Source organism: Arachis ipaensis, chromosome B10 (genome assembly GCF_000816755.2).
Source record: "Arachis ipaensis cultivar K30076 chromosome B10, Araip1.1, whole genome shotgun sequence".
NCBI classification, from domain to species: Eukaryota; Viridiplantae; Streptophyta; class Magnoliopsida; order Fabales; family Fabaceae; genus Arachis; species Arachis ipaensis.
The window spans coordinates 104,580,482-104,594,401 of NC_029794.2; positions in this window are offsets into that span (position 1 = coordinate 104,580,482).

Genomic DNA, 13,920 nt, shown 5'->3' on the forward strand with positions numbered 1-13,920 from the left:
CTTTCCTGCAGCGATGTTTAGTGTGTTATGGCCCAAAATGAGACATGATTGAAACTCATGGAAATTGTCCCACTAGCAAACCTAACAAATTCGAATATAAGTTAAATAAAAAAGTTATAAATATTTTTAATAAATTTATAAGTATGGGAATGAACAGTTACACATTATTTTAACAAAAACATAAAATAATCAATATGGTTAGATCCTTCTTATGACATTTGGAGCACATAATATCTAAAACTTAACAAAAAATAGGTACTCATTGCAGATCATTACTCTTGAATAGAAAAACAAAATGAGTTTTGCTATTCAGGAACTAGACAATACATCTATAATCTCAATAAGACCATATAAATATTATTATCAAATTAATTTTAACTAGAAAATAGTAGTTGATACTACTAAGTGAATCAATAAGGGAATTCTTAGTACAAAAATCAAATCAAATACTCAAATAGTACACACTTAGCTGCTTCACCTCTAAGGATAGCCTTTTCCTTTTGTGTGTCCGTATAGAATAACAGATCCAATGTGTAGCTTACACATTAGGCTAGTAACATTCCTACTAGCTGAGGTCTGAGCCAAATGCATCTAGGTTAATGTCATAACCGTCCTTAACTACAATTTTCGAATATGAGCCTCCCAAACCAATTCAAAACAGATAATTTCAAATACAACAAATTCTTTATATCTTTCAAACACACGAGGTATCAAATGAGATCAAATAATACTCTCTCATCCAAATCCTTTTCAATAATATTTTCTCAATCATAAGAAATTTTAAACATATTTCACAATTTCAAAGTAAGTGAGTACCAATAAATACTTCAATACTTCAAAAATACATATTCGAGTAAAATTAAATTTCTAAAATAATATAAAGCTTCATCAAACATACATATAGTCTCATGTAAAATTTCTAAATTACGAGCTTCACAAAGATAATTATTTAGCTTTATTCTAATCAAATTAAAATTCTTTAACATAGTTTTATAAATATAATTAAAAGCACATAATAGCATAAACCAAAAAGTCAACAATTATAAATGTAAAATCTATTCACAACTTGGTCCCAAGAGGGACCGAAGAGAACGAATCCAAAGTTCCAAATTAACAGGCGAGGAATGTTAAAATAGAATGGAATGAAAGAGCATAGAATTTAGACTAAGACAGTGGCAACAACTTCAATTCTCATGGAAGCGACAATGGTCACAGGACCAGGTAAAAGCAATAAATCCAAATCGAATAAAAAGGCAAATGTAGATATAGTTCTAAAAAATCCAAAATAGAATAAAGACAAAATAAATTAGAATTCAGAATAAGAGCAAGGCAGAAAAATAAAATGATGGCAAAAATAAGGTGAAAATGGAATAGACTAAGGAAGGAAGCTAGACTAGAACAATGGTGATGCAGTGTTACCGGCGAGTTTGGAAGCTTCGACGACAGTAGAGGCAACACTAGTCAAGCAAAATAGTGGTGGCATCAAATCATCTCCTCTGGCAGTGGCTCCAGTAGCTCTGACGAATAGAGGGAGGTGGGGGTCAACCATGGTAGAGCAGAGTAGAGGGTGAAGTAGCTTTGAGGTGTACCAATGATGAGCTCTAGCAACACCAACGGTTGCAGCAGTGGAAGAAGCCTCCATAGTAACCTTCGTTCAAGACTGCCACCCTCCTTTCCTCTATCTTGTAGCTCTCTCACCCTCTCTTTGTTCGCTGCGCTTCCCATTGCAATGGTGATGTCTCCCTTCGATGGCGGTTCCTTCAATGGCAATGACACCGCGTCTCCTCCCTCTCCTCGTCGTGTCTTCTCTCTCAATGTCTCTCTTTCTGGTTTATTCCTCATCTCTCCCTCTCTCCTTCGGCTTCATCTTAGTCTCCATTCTCCTCTCTTACATTAGAACCCCTCTCTCTCTCTCTCTCTATATATATATATATATCAATGACAACGGCGATTCCCAGCCCTGTCGGCACCTCTTCCTTCTTTCTTCCTTTCTTCTCTTCGTTCTTCTTGTTCACTCTCTTTGCTTCTCTTCTCTTTACTTTTTTTTCTTTGATCAATGTGTATGGATAAGAGTGAGAGTTGAGAGTCTTGATAAAATTAAGGTTAGGGTTAGGTAAATAAAATAAAGGTAGAATAGGTATTTTAATAAAATTAAAGAGTAGAATAGTAATTTAAAGTCAAATATAATTCAATATAATTATTTTAAGAACATTATTTATTTATTAACTTACTAAATATTTTCAATAACTACTCTAATTTTAAATTTGAGATAATTCAATTAATTTTTCTTTTAGTTTATAAAATTAAACTAAAAAGTCCAATTATTCAAATTAAATTATCAAATTCTCATTATTTTCTGACTCCTAAAACTTTAAATTTTAAATAAAAAAATGCACAACTATTATAAAAGTTATATATAAAGTCTTAATTAATTTTAAACTCAAATTATCATAAAACTTGATTTACATACTCTTAATAAAATGATTTTTTAAAATAAAATTCTAAACAAAGGTAATAAATCATAAATAACTTATCATTTAATTTTAAAAAACTGGACGTTACATGATGGCAACTCCCCACCTTTCTGTTAAATCATATATCTTAGAACACTCTTTATTGTCTGCCTCTTTATCTTCTCTTATACTACTTCATCCTCCACTGCATTTATTTTTTCAATTTCCCATCTACCACATCTGCCTGTAGTTCAAACAACACCCTTTGGGTCTCTTCTGTTTGAGCTCCATCGCCCGGCTGATGCAAATTCGAACTGAAGACTTGACTAGGAGTCAGTCCAAAACTCATACCATGCACTCTACTCGAGTTCTCTTTTACGAGAGCTTGGGCAAGTAAATCATTTTTAGACAACACTTTAGAGGATTCATCATGCTGCTCAATCTCTACGATTTTTCCTACAGACTTAAATGAGCAAACATAAGCAATTACGAGTTAGAGCATATTCAACACAATTTATAATTAAAACCAATGAGAAACAACATAAAAGAATCTCAACGTAGTAGTTACACCAATGGCCCGAGCTTTTTCATGGATATAGGAGCCATCACTTTGTTTGTGCACTACGTTCCATAACTCTCTTCTATTAGCTTTTCTCCCTTATAGTTGCAACTGTAACAATATAGTTTATACCATCAATATATTCCACCCAAATAAAGAAAATATAGTCGAAAAGATAGTTCAAAGTAAATTCAAATATAAATTACCTCTTATTCTCTTTGCCTCACCAAGCTTTTTGAACTGGTAGTATGAGTGTATAGTTGTTTCGATCAATTCACAGTATTTTTCCTGCACTTCTCCTATTATGCCATCATAAGTAAGAGTGATTAGATACCGATTTTGTCCATATCAATGTAACATAAAAAGTATTATTTTTTACGAATTTAAAATAGGTTGCATGTATGTCAAGTTTATTGCGATATGCAAGGAACCATCTCCAATGCTTTTTATCAATTTTCGGCGGGTGTTCCTCAATATTTTGTTCAAGCGCCTTCATTGAGTCATAATACTCATGATACAACTTGCTCATTGTATCATTCTAGGACTTTCCTATACTTTTTAAAATTATACTCTTGATACTTTCAATACTATCTTCGTCAAAGTAAAAAATTTTTTACAACGATAAGTTTAAATTGTTAATAATTATTAAATAAAATTTGATTTAATTCAACAACGCTATAAAATTTTATATTTATACCATCATTATAAATCTTGTCTTTGGTGTTAATCTTTCTCCAAATTTTATCACAGATAAAAAAAATGATTATAGTCAGCACTAGCAATCCAAAAATGCCACTCAATAGATCAGATCCATCTCTAATTGATTGCAATTTTCTATTGAACTTGAGTATGATCTTTCTACCATTAGGCCACTTTATAGCTTTCCTCACACTTAAACGAGCTTGCTTGATTATGCCATTAGAATTTATAAGGAATAAAACCTTATTTATGCAACCGTTGTGGCCAAGATGTGAGAAAAATAAAAATAACAGAGTCTAAATAATTTTGAATAAAAAGATTCAAGATTTGTTACTGATGATATCAACATTCTAAAATTGAGTATTCTTGTGTCTTTTGCGCCTTTGAACATCAGATGCAGCAAAGAGGTTGTTATTGTTCAAATGAATCTACCCCATTTGTCTCTTGGTCTAAATCTTTATTGCTTGGCTCTGAGTTTCGAACATCATTTGTGCAGGTCTGTGGATCAGGTCTTGGTTCGCTACAGGACGGACGGAATGAGCGAAAAGATGTAGTTACGGGGACACCACCATCACTGGATATGGGAATTAGATAGTCATCACTCATCATAATGGTCTGATGAAATCGCAGAAGCTCCTATTTGAGGCTGCTAACATGTTTCTAATTTTGATGTTTTCGTGAAACAAGAAATTTTGGGAATAATAAATTCCTAGTATACAAATGCAATCATAAATTTGTAAATAAAAAAAAGCAAGAAATGTATATCAATATTTTAACAAGAAACTAAACATGGATAGAATTTCGCAGAACAATAATAATAATCAAATCTAAAAAAAATTGATAATCTATCACAAAAAAAGCAAACGTTTTTTCTCTCAAGATACAAAATATACTTAGAGAAAATATGATCAAAAGAAAATGTGAAAATAAGTAGCAACAATATCAAAAAATAGGACTTAAATCTATTCATCATCAATCAACTTGGGGAAAGAAAGATCCATAAATTCAACTTGTAACTTCATTTTCAAGTTTGAATTGTGCATCCATCAAGAAGTTCCAATGGTATCTATTACAAGAAAAATGTTGAATACCGTTGGAATTGAGAATAAAATCCAATGGTACGTTAATTAATGACGAATTTACCATCGGAAGGACTCTGACAATATAAACCTCGCTACTAACTAGTTACCGTCGAATTTTTCCATCCGACAGTAATTACCGTTGAATTCTGCGACGGATTACCTACTCGAAAAACTATTTGGTTTCTGGCAGATTTTTTTGACGGTAAAGTTGGTACCACAACATCTTGTTTCTCGCACTATTACCGTCAGATTATTCCCTCGATAAATCTGACGATAATCTCGATTTTATGTTTTTTTTTAAAAAATTATTGAGACACAATTTTTTTAATTTAAATTTATTTTTCACACAATTAGTGGTGAATTTATAAATAATAGAAACCAATTATGTAATATTTAATACTAAATGTTCAATTAAATTAAAAGTCAAATAAATACCAAATGAATTATGTGAACTTCTTAAGGTTTAGTGATTTTTGGTAAAAATATTAAGTTTGTTATGAGCTTGTGATGATGATTGATGAGGAGGATGATTATGAGTTGTGACGTTGATATATATATATATAAAAGTTGTATTGTGTTGATTGTGGATTATTTGGAACGAAATTGATAAAATTGAGTGTTGGTATGTTTTGGAAGAAATGGAATAGATATGGAACTATTTTAAACATAGTTAGGGTTGTTTTGGTGTGTGAAACATTGGGTTGGAATGAGGATTTTGGTAAAAATAGATGTTTGGTATTTTTGATAAAAACTTGGCTTTTGACCAACTTTGGCAGGTCATAACTTGGCTTCCAGACCCTTAATTTTTGTCAAACTTCTTCAATTGAAAATTGGGTTCGTAAAATTTATGCCGTTTGAAGAATGGACTAAAAATTATTTTTAACAAAAAATTTATTCGCGTTTGAAGTTTGGTGAGAAAAATTGATTTCTACAGACTTAACAGCTTTTTACTGGGCATGCGTACATGAACACACATGCGACACGGATCCTGGGCTCTGTCCAGACGTCCCGTGTACGCGGGCGTGTGCATGCGTACATGGAATGGGGGAGATTTACAGGCACGCGTATGCGGGTAGTACCACGTGACGCAGGAAGGCTTCCTCGTTCAAGGGGCTCGCATACGCGGACAAGGGTCGCGTACGCGAGGTCGGCAAATTACACCTCCGCGTACACGAAACATGGTATGCATACGCGGAACCCCTGTTTCAAAAAATTTGTATTTTTATCAATTAAACCTATTTTCTACCTTTTAAACCTCTATAATTACCTTCTAAGATCCTATACCTAGTCCCTAATCATAGGAAGGGGGTGAACTTAGAGAAGGAGTTAACTTGGTAGTGAAGAAATATTTTTGAAGTAATGATTTATGTTTGAGAAGTGTAGAAATGATAAATAAGTGATGAATGATGACTATAATGATAATGATGAATTGAATTTGAATGATTGTTGGCTTGTGCACTTCTATTATCTGAGATACGATTTTTTTTGGGGTAGATGGAGTGGCTAGCCACCACTTGCTCTAGGTTGAGACTTGATACTCTGTTGACCCTATGTCACAAGATATGGCCAAATACTTTAACTCTCCGAAAATTTCCCCAATGAGATGAATATTAAATGATTAAGATTATATGCATAGACTCTTGAGGATGCGCACACAGAAGGACTGTCCAAGGTTAGCTACCGGACATGTCGGGTTTGGCTATATAACTGACAGATGAGACTCATCAGCCACAAGGCAGGCATACATCATATGCATTTGTATATTTTGTTTGAGTATGCATTACTTGGGTTTGCCAATATAAATTTCTCATGCTTAATTGCTAATTGCTCTCCTTACTGTACTTGCATCCTATCTGTGTTTCCTTTGCTTGTCTTGTTTGTCCTTACAACTGAGAGATCCTTCGTTTGGCAGAGGTGTGACGAGGATAGTTCTACTAGTGTTCAGAAGGTTAGAGGAGAAGGAAGTAAAGTGTAGAGTTAGATTTAGGCTTAGAATTTGAATACCTTAGACAAACTCCCTAATCTCTGGTTTAGTTTACATCTTTAAGTTTAAATTTGAGTGTCAGAGTTCTAGCATTACCTCTGGATTTTCTTGGACCTTATACATTATGTACGTTGGCACCTTTTGCTATGTTGAGAACTCCCGATTCTTATTCTATACATATATTGTTATTTTTCAGATGCTGATCAAGAGGCACCTCGGTGAGTGTCTGGACTTTCCTACTGCAAGCGAAGTTTGGGATACTGTATTTATTTATTATGCTATGTGTAAGAACCGGAATAACCGCTTTAAAAAAATAATAATTTAATTACCCGAAATAGGTTAAAAAATGTACAAGTGTTCTTTTTAAAATATAAAGGTAAAATTTGAATTCAATAGATTTTTCTGAGTGGAAAAATGTATCTTTTTCGGAAAATTTTTGTAAAAATGTGTACCGGTATTAAGCCAGCAGTACCGGCTCTAGTCTGTTTGGTACCGTGTATTTTGGAAAATAATATTTTAAAAATTGAATTTATTATTTTGAAAAGGTAAAAATAATTTAGAATCGAAAACCGGGCGCTAATTTTAAAGGTTTTGGCCCAAAGTGGGCCAAACGGACCTAAAATACTAATGGGTTGGACCGGGCCCAAGGCTCAACATATATATGCTCATTAAATGAGCTTTCAACTCATTTTCATCACCAAAGAGAAAGAGAGAGAGAAACGCGGATTGAGAGAGAGGGGAGAAGAAAATGGGTGTCACTATTCATTGTCACCTTTTGGGAGTCATAACTTGAGCTATGGTGCTCCGATTGGCGAGCCATTTGTGGCCACGCGAAGCTCTTGTTTAGCCTGTCATTTTTAACTAAGTTTTATAGGTAAGAACCCAAAACTTGTACTCCAGTTTTCTACCCTAACATTTCTGCGATTTTGGGTTTGGCTTTTGAGTAAGTTTTGTAATTTTATTTGTTTAGGGGTGATCTAGTATTGGAATATTGTTGGGTTTTGTATATAATCTCATTGGGTAAGGTAAGATTTCACTAAATCCTTGTGTTTAGTTATTTTTGTGAACCCTAGGTTTGATGTTTGTATTTTGTATGATGTTAGATTGAGTTTTGGTGTTTGTTGGAGTTTGTTTGAGGCTTTGGATCGTGCTTGGTGGCTTCGTTTTGGTGTTTGGTGCATTTTAGGAATCTGCCAAGGTATGATTTTAATTTTCTCTATGTAATATGTAATGTTTCTAGACACTTAGGCTAGTGAACCATAGGATAGATTTGAAATTGATTGTTGATAATTGTGATGTATGATGATTTTGAGGATTGTGATGTTGTTGGTGAATGATGATATTGAATAATAATAATCGTGATAAAATGATTGTGATGCTATGGAAGTGATGTGATGGTGTTGTAAGTGATGAAGGGTGTATATGAAGAATTAGATTGTGTAAATTATTGGTAGGAGAATATTGAATTAGAATTATAGATTTGTATTGAATTATGGAGGAAGGGTTGAGTGAATTAAGTGTGGAAGTGATGAAAGTACAATAGAATGGTAAAGTGTAGTGTGTGGTAGTGTCTTGTGATGGATTGGGTATGTTTTCGTTTGGATTGATTGTGAATTTTGGAAGTTTTGAGAACCAAGAAAATTTTTGGTAAAAATAAGTTTTTGGTGAATTTTGACGGATCATAACTTGAGCCTCAGTTTTTAAAATTAATTGAAATTTATCTTAAATTAAAGTTTATCTAAAGATCTTTAAATTGATATAAAGTTTGATGAAAATATATTTTTGTAGAGGAGGTTATGAACGTTTAAAGTTTGGTGTTTAAAACCGATTGCTGCAACTTTACAAAATTCTGCAAGTCTAGAGGAGTATGCGTACGCGAATCCCCTATACGCGAGCATGCCATTCTATTTGGCACCTATGCGTATGCGAGATGGGCAAAATTTTAAGTATGCGTACGCATATATGGGCATGCATACGCATAGACCCTGTTTGGTTGAAAAATGATTTTTCTTCGTTTTTAAGGGTTCTCTAACTTTCTAAACTTCCTTCGAGTGCTGTTTAAGAATACAATCTAGTGCTTAGGTCCTAATATTATTAGAGATGAGTTAGAGGCTTAAATAGATGAATTTCTATATGAGTTTAGAAGATGGAGACTCAGGTTTCTGAAGTTGTGGTTGAGCGGGTGGAGTATTATATTGGTGATGATTTAGAGAACTTAAAAGGTGATGATAGTTGATAATAATTTTAGAAATTAGAAACCGGTGATGGTTATGAGGAGTTGGAAACTTGAGAATGAGTTGCAATTGATCTAAGATTGATGAACTTGAGGTATACTGATATTGGTCAATGAGCTGTGCTGTGTTATTAAATTGTTATGATTGGTAAGTCGCTATGCACCTCAAGCAAGGGCTGTGGTAGTCTCCCGCTTGTCGAGGTAGTGGTGCCGGCGAAGGGGTCGAGACAGTCTCCTGCCTACGTTGAGATGTGAGGGCTATGGCAGTCTCCCACTCACATAACCTTCCTTATTGCATGAGTGTGCAGAGCCTATATCCCTAGTGTTCATACCACGGGTCGAGCTATGCGACCCGAGCTAACTTCGGACAGGAACGTCTGACCTCCTTAGGTTGGATGACCACCGACCTCTCACTTAAAGAGGTCGGCCAGGTCACTACAAAGGCCCAAGTAGGCCCAAACAGAAGGACGCCGCCCACTCTAAAGGCGACTGGCCAAAGATAAGGGAACCCACCTACAAAAGATATGATAAGATAACTAACTTATCTTAAAGGGAGGTCACTCCACACTACTATAAATACACTGGAGCACCTATGTATAACTCATACTCTGATTCTACACAAAAACCTGCTTAAAGCCCATGCTAACTTAAGCATTGGAGTCTCTTGCAAGTACCACCACCCTCCGGTGATCAAGGATCAGTAGCAACACCAGATCCAACAAGTCGGACACGACAGCTCCGGCCACCACAGCAGATCTCATCTGAGATCGACCTTCAGTTTTAGGTAACTCATGGAACATTGGCGCTATTGCCGGAGAACCTGGAAGTCATCCCCTCATCATGGCAGACAACCTTGACAACGACCACAACTCCGGTTTGGAAGAAAGAACCCCGCTTAAAAATACGGATGCCACATCAAAGGATGTGCCTCAGAAGAAGGGGGACAAGCAATCTCCAAACACTGAAATCTTAGATGCCCTCTGTGAACAGCAGAGTCACCTTAAACAACTCGAATAGGAGGCTGAACATCAGCGGGAGGCCGAGAGAGACCTCCGAAGAGAAGCAAGACATCACCGAGAGCTAGAGGACAAGCTCGCAAAGCTCGAGGCCGATCTCAAAACCAAAACTGCTCATTCCAACCATGAAGATGACGCCCGCAGAGATCAAGACCCATTCACGAAAGAGATCATGAAAACTAAAGTCCCAAAGAACTTCAAAGCTCCTGACATGACCCCATACGATGGCACATCGGATCCGAGCCATCATCTCAGCAATTTCAGAAGTAGGATGTATGTCACGGATGCCTCAGATGCAATCCGCTGCAAAGCTTTCCCGACCACCTTAACCAAAACGGCAATAAAGTGGTTCGACAGCTTGCCACCAAGGTCAATAGCAAGCTTTGATGACCTCGCCAAGAAGTTCCTAGCCAGATACTCCATCCAAAAAGACAAAGCTAAACATGCCCCAAGCCTGTTAGGGATTAAGCAAGGAGATCGGGAGAGCCTCCGCGACTACATGGAAAGATTCAACAAGGCATGTCTAGACATACAAAGTCTGCCAACAGAAGCAGTCATCATGAGTCTCATCAATGGCCTGAGAGAGGGACCTTTTAGCCACTCAATACAAAAAATATCCAACATCCCTGAACGAGATACAAGAACGGGCAGAGAAGTATATCAATATGGAGGAAAATTCTCGATTAGGAGAAACTTCAAAATCCGGATTCTCCTACACACCTCAAGGAAAAGATAAAGAGTCCAAGAAAAAGGAGGATCAGCCTGCTGAAAAACCTCGGAAGTACCACAACTACACCCCACTCAGAGTGTCCCTTGTGGATGTATACAGAGAGATATGCAATACTGAAAAGGTCCCGCCCCCTCGTACGATTAAACATAAAAAGGGAGGAGGAAATCGGACAGAGTATTGTGAATACCATCGAATCTATGGATATTCTACCAATGACTGCTTTGATATAAATAATTTCATTGAAAAAGAAGAGACAAGCCAAGAAAAAGAAGAAGGGATGACGAGGCCGGATGAGCAGAACGTCCCAATCGCACCCCGAAAAGGCATGTCCACATGATCAATGGAGGATTCGCAGGAGGAGGGATCTCTAAGTCGTCACGCAAAAGACATCTAGTGCGCAGAAATTGTGATCATCAACAATGGTGCCAAAGACTTGGTGCTCTCAAACGCGAATCACACTTTGTCACAACTTCGCACAACTAACCAGCAAGTGCACTGGGTCGTCCAAGTAATAAACCTTACGTGAGTAAGGGTCGATCCCACGGAGATTGTCGGCCTAAAGCAAGCTATGGTCACCTTGTAAATCTCTGTCAGGTGGATTCAAATGGTTATGGTGAATTGATAATAAATATAAATAAAATATAAACTAGGATAGAGATACTTATGTAATTCATTGGTGAGAATTTCAGATAAGCGTATAGAGATGCTTTCGTTCCTCCCGAACCTCTGCTTTCCTGCTGTCTTCATCCAATCATTCCTACTCCTTTCCATGGCAAACTGTATGTTGGGCATCACCATTGTCAATGGCTACATCCCGTCCTCTCTGTGAAAATGGTCCAATGCGCTGTCACTGCATGGCTAATCATCTGTCGGTTCTCGATCATACTGGAATAGGATTTACTATCCTTTTGCGTCTGTCACTACGCCCAGCACTCGCAAGTTTGAAGCTCATCACAGCCATCCCTTCCCAGATCCTACTCGGATTACCATAGAAAAGGTTTAGACTTTCCGGATCTCAGGAATGGCCATCCATGGGTTCTAACTTATACCACGAAGACTCTAATATCTCGGACTCGATCCTCTGTATTAGATATCTAAGAGATATTCATTCTAGCTTGTTTGCATGTATAACGGAAGTGATTGTCAGGCACGCATTCGTAAGTGAGAATGATGATGAGTGTCACATAATCATCACATTCATCATGTTCTTGGGTGCGAATGAATATCTTAGAATAGGAATAAGCTTAAATTGAATAGAAAAACAATAGTACTTCGCATTAATACTCAAGGAACAGCAGAGCTCCACACCTTAATCTATGGTGTGTAGAAACTCTACCGTTGAAAATACATAAGTGATAATGGAGTTCATTGGTCTCGGCCCCAGAGGGGAACCAGAGTAACCAAGACTACGAATACAATAATAAAAAGTCTTATTTATACTAAATCACGAAAAAACACACAAACTCATAGTAATGTCCAGAAATGTGATTTTTATTTAAAAACTAATAAAAATATACTAAAAACTAACTAAATCATACTGAAAACCATGTAAAAACAATGCCAAAAAGCGTATAAATTATCTGCTCATCAACATCTTAAAAAGGTGTATCATGTTGGAGGAGGAGATAGGTCAATTGACCTCCCCAATATCACCTTCACCCAAGAAGACGCCGTGGGCATCATCCCACGGCAAGATGACCCCATGGTCATTACCATAATATTGGCCAACGCCAACCTCCACAGAACACTAATCGACCAGGGAAGTTTCGCGGACATCTTGTTCAAATCTGCCTTTGACAAGCTCGGCCTACAAGAAAAAGAGCTAAGAGTGTATCCGAATAGCTTGTCCGGAATGGGAGACACCCCGATTCAACCACTAGGATACATCTCCCTGCATACAACCTTTGGGAAAGGAACTCGGTCTAGAATGTTGAGTATAGATTATATTATAGTTGACGTGAGCTCAGCCTGCAACACGCTAATAGGTCGGACAACGTTAAACCAGCTCGCCGCCGTGGTCTCCACTCCACACCTATGCATGAAGTTCCCCATTCAAGAAGGGATCGCTACCATAAGGAGACCAGAAACTCACGCGACGTTGTTACAACGAAAGTCTGAACGTTAAAGAAGATCCCAGAGGGAAAGAAACCAACACTATAGAACTCAGGGGAATCCGAGCTCGCGAAGAACTCCGCTCCTAGCCAGAAGGTGAGACTTAAGAAGTTCAAATTGAAGACGATCCAAGAAAAACAATAAATATAGGAGCAAATCCGAGAGAAGACTTAAAGGATTTGCTAATAAAGCTCCTACGAGATACTTCCAACCTCTTTGCATGGAAGGCCGCTGACATGCCAGGAATTGATTCCAGACTAATGTGTCACAAGTTAGCCGTATACCCAGGGTCTCGGTCAGTACAGCAGAAGCGTAGGAAGCTCGGCCCAGAAAGGTCGCAGGCTCTGGAGGAGTAGGTACATGCCTTGCTAGAGGTAGGGTTCATAAGGGAAGTGAAATACCCACTATGGCTAGCCAATGTGGTGTTGGTAAAAAAGTTAAACGGGAAGTGGCAGATGTGCACCGATTACACTGACCTCAACAAAGCCTGCCCAAAAGATCCCTACCCACTCCTGAACATCGACACACTAGTAGACGCTTCGTCAGGCTATCAATACCTCTCCTTCATGGACGCTTACTCGGGATACAACTAGATCCAATTGTATCAACCCGACCAGGAGAAGACATCGTTCTTAACCCCAAAAGCAAACTATTGCTATATAGTTATGCCCTTCGAACTTAAGAACGCAGGGGCTACCTACCAAAGACTGATGAACAAAGTCTTCGCTGATCACATTGGAAAGCTAATGGAGGTTTATGTAGATGACATGCTGATAAAAACACAAAGTGAGGAATCGCTGTTGTCCGACATCACTAAAGTGTTCGACACCATAAGAAAATATCGCATGCGACTTAACCCCGCAAAGTGCACCTTTGCGGTAGAAGCTGGCAAATTCCTGGGCTTTATGCTCATCCAAAGAGGAATCGAAGCAAACCCAGATAAGTGCCAGGCCATACTTCACATGAAGAGTCTGACCTGTGTAAAAGAGGTCCAGCAGCTCAATGGAAGACTAGCGGCTCTGTCTAGGTTCCTAGCTGGATCAGCCTTAAGA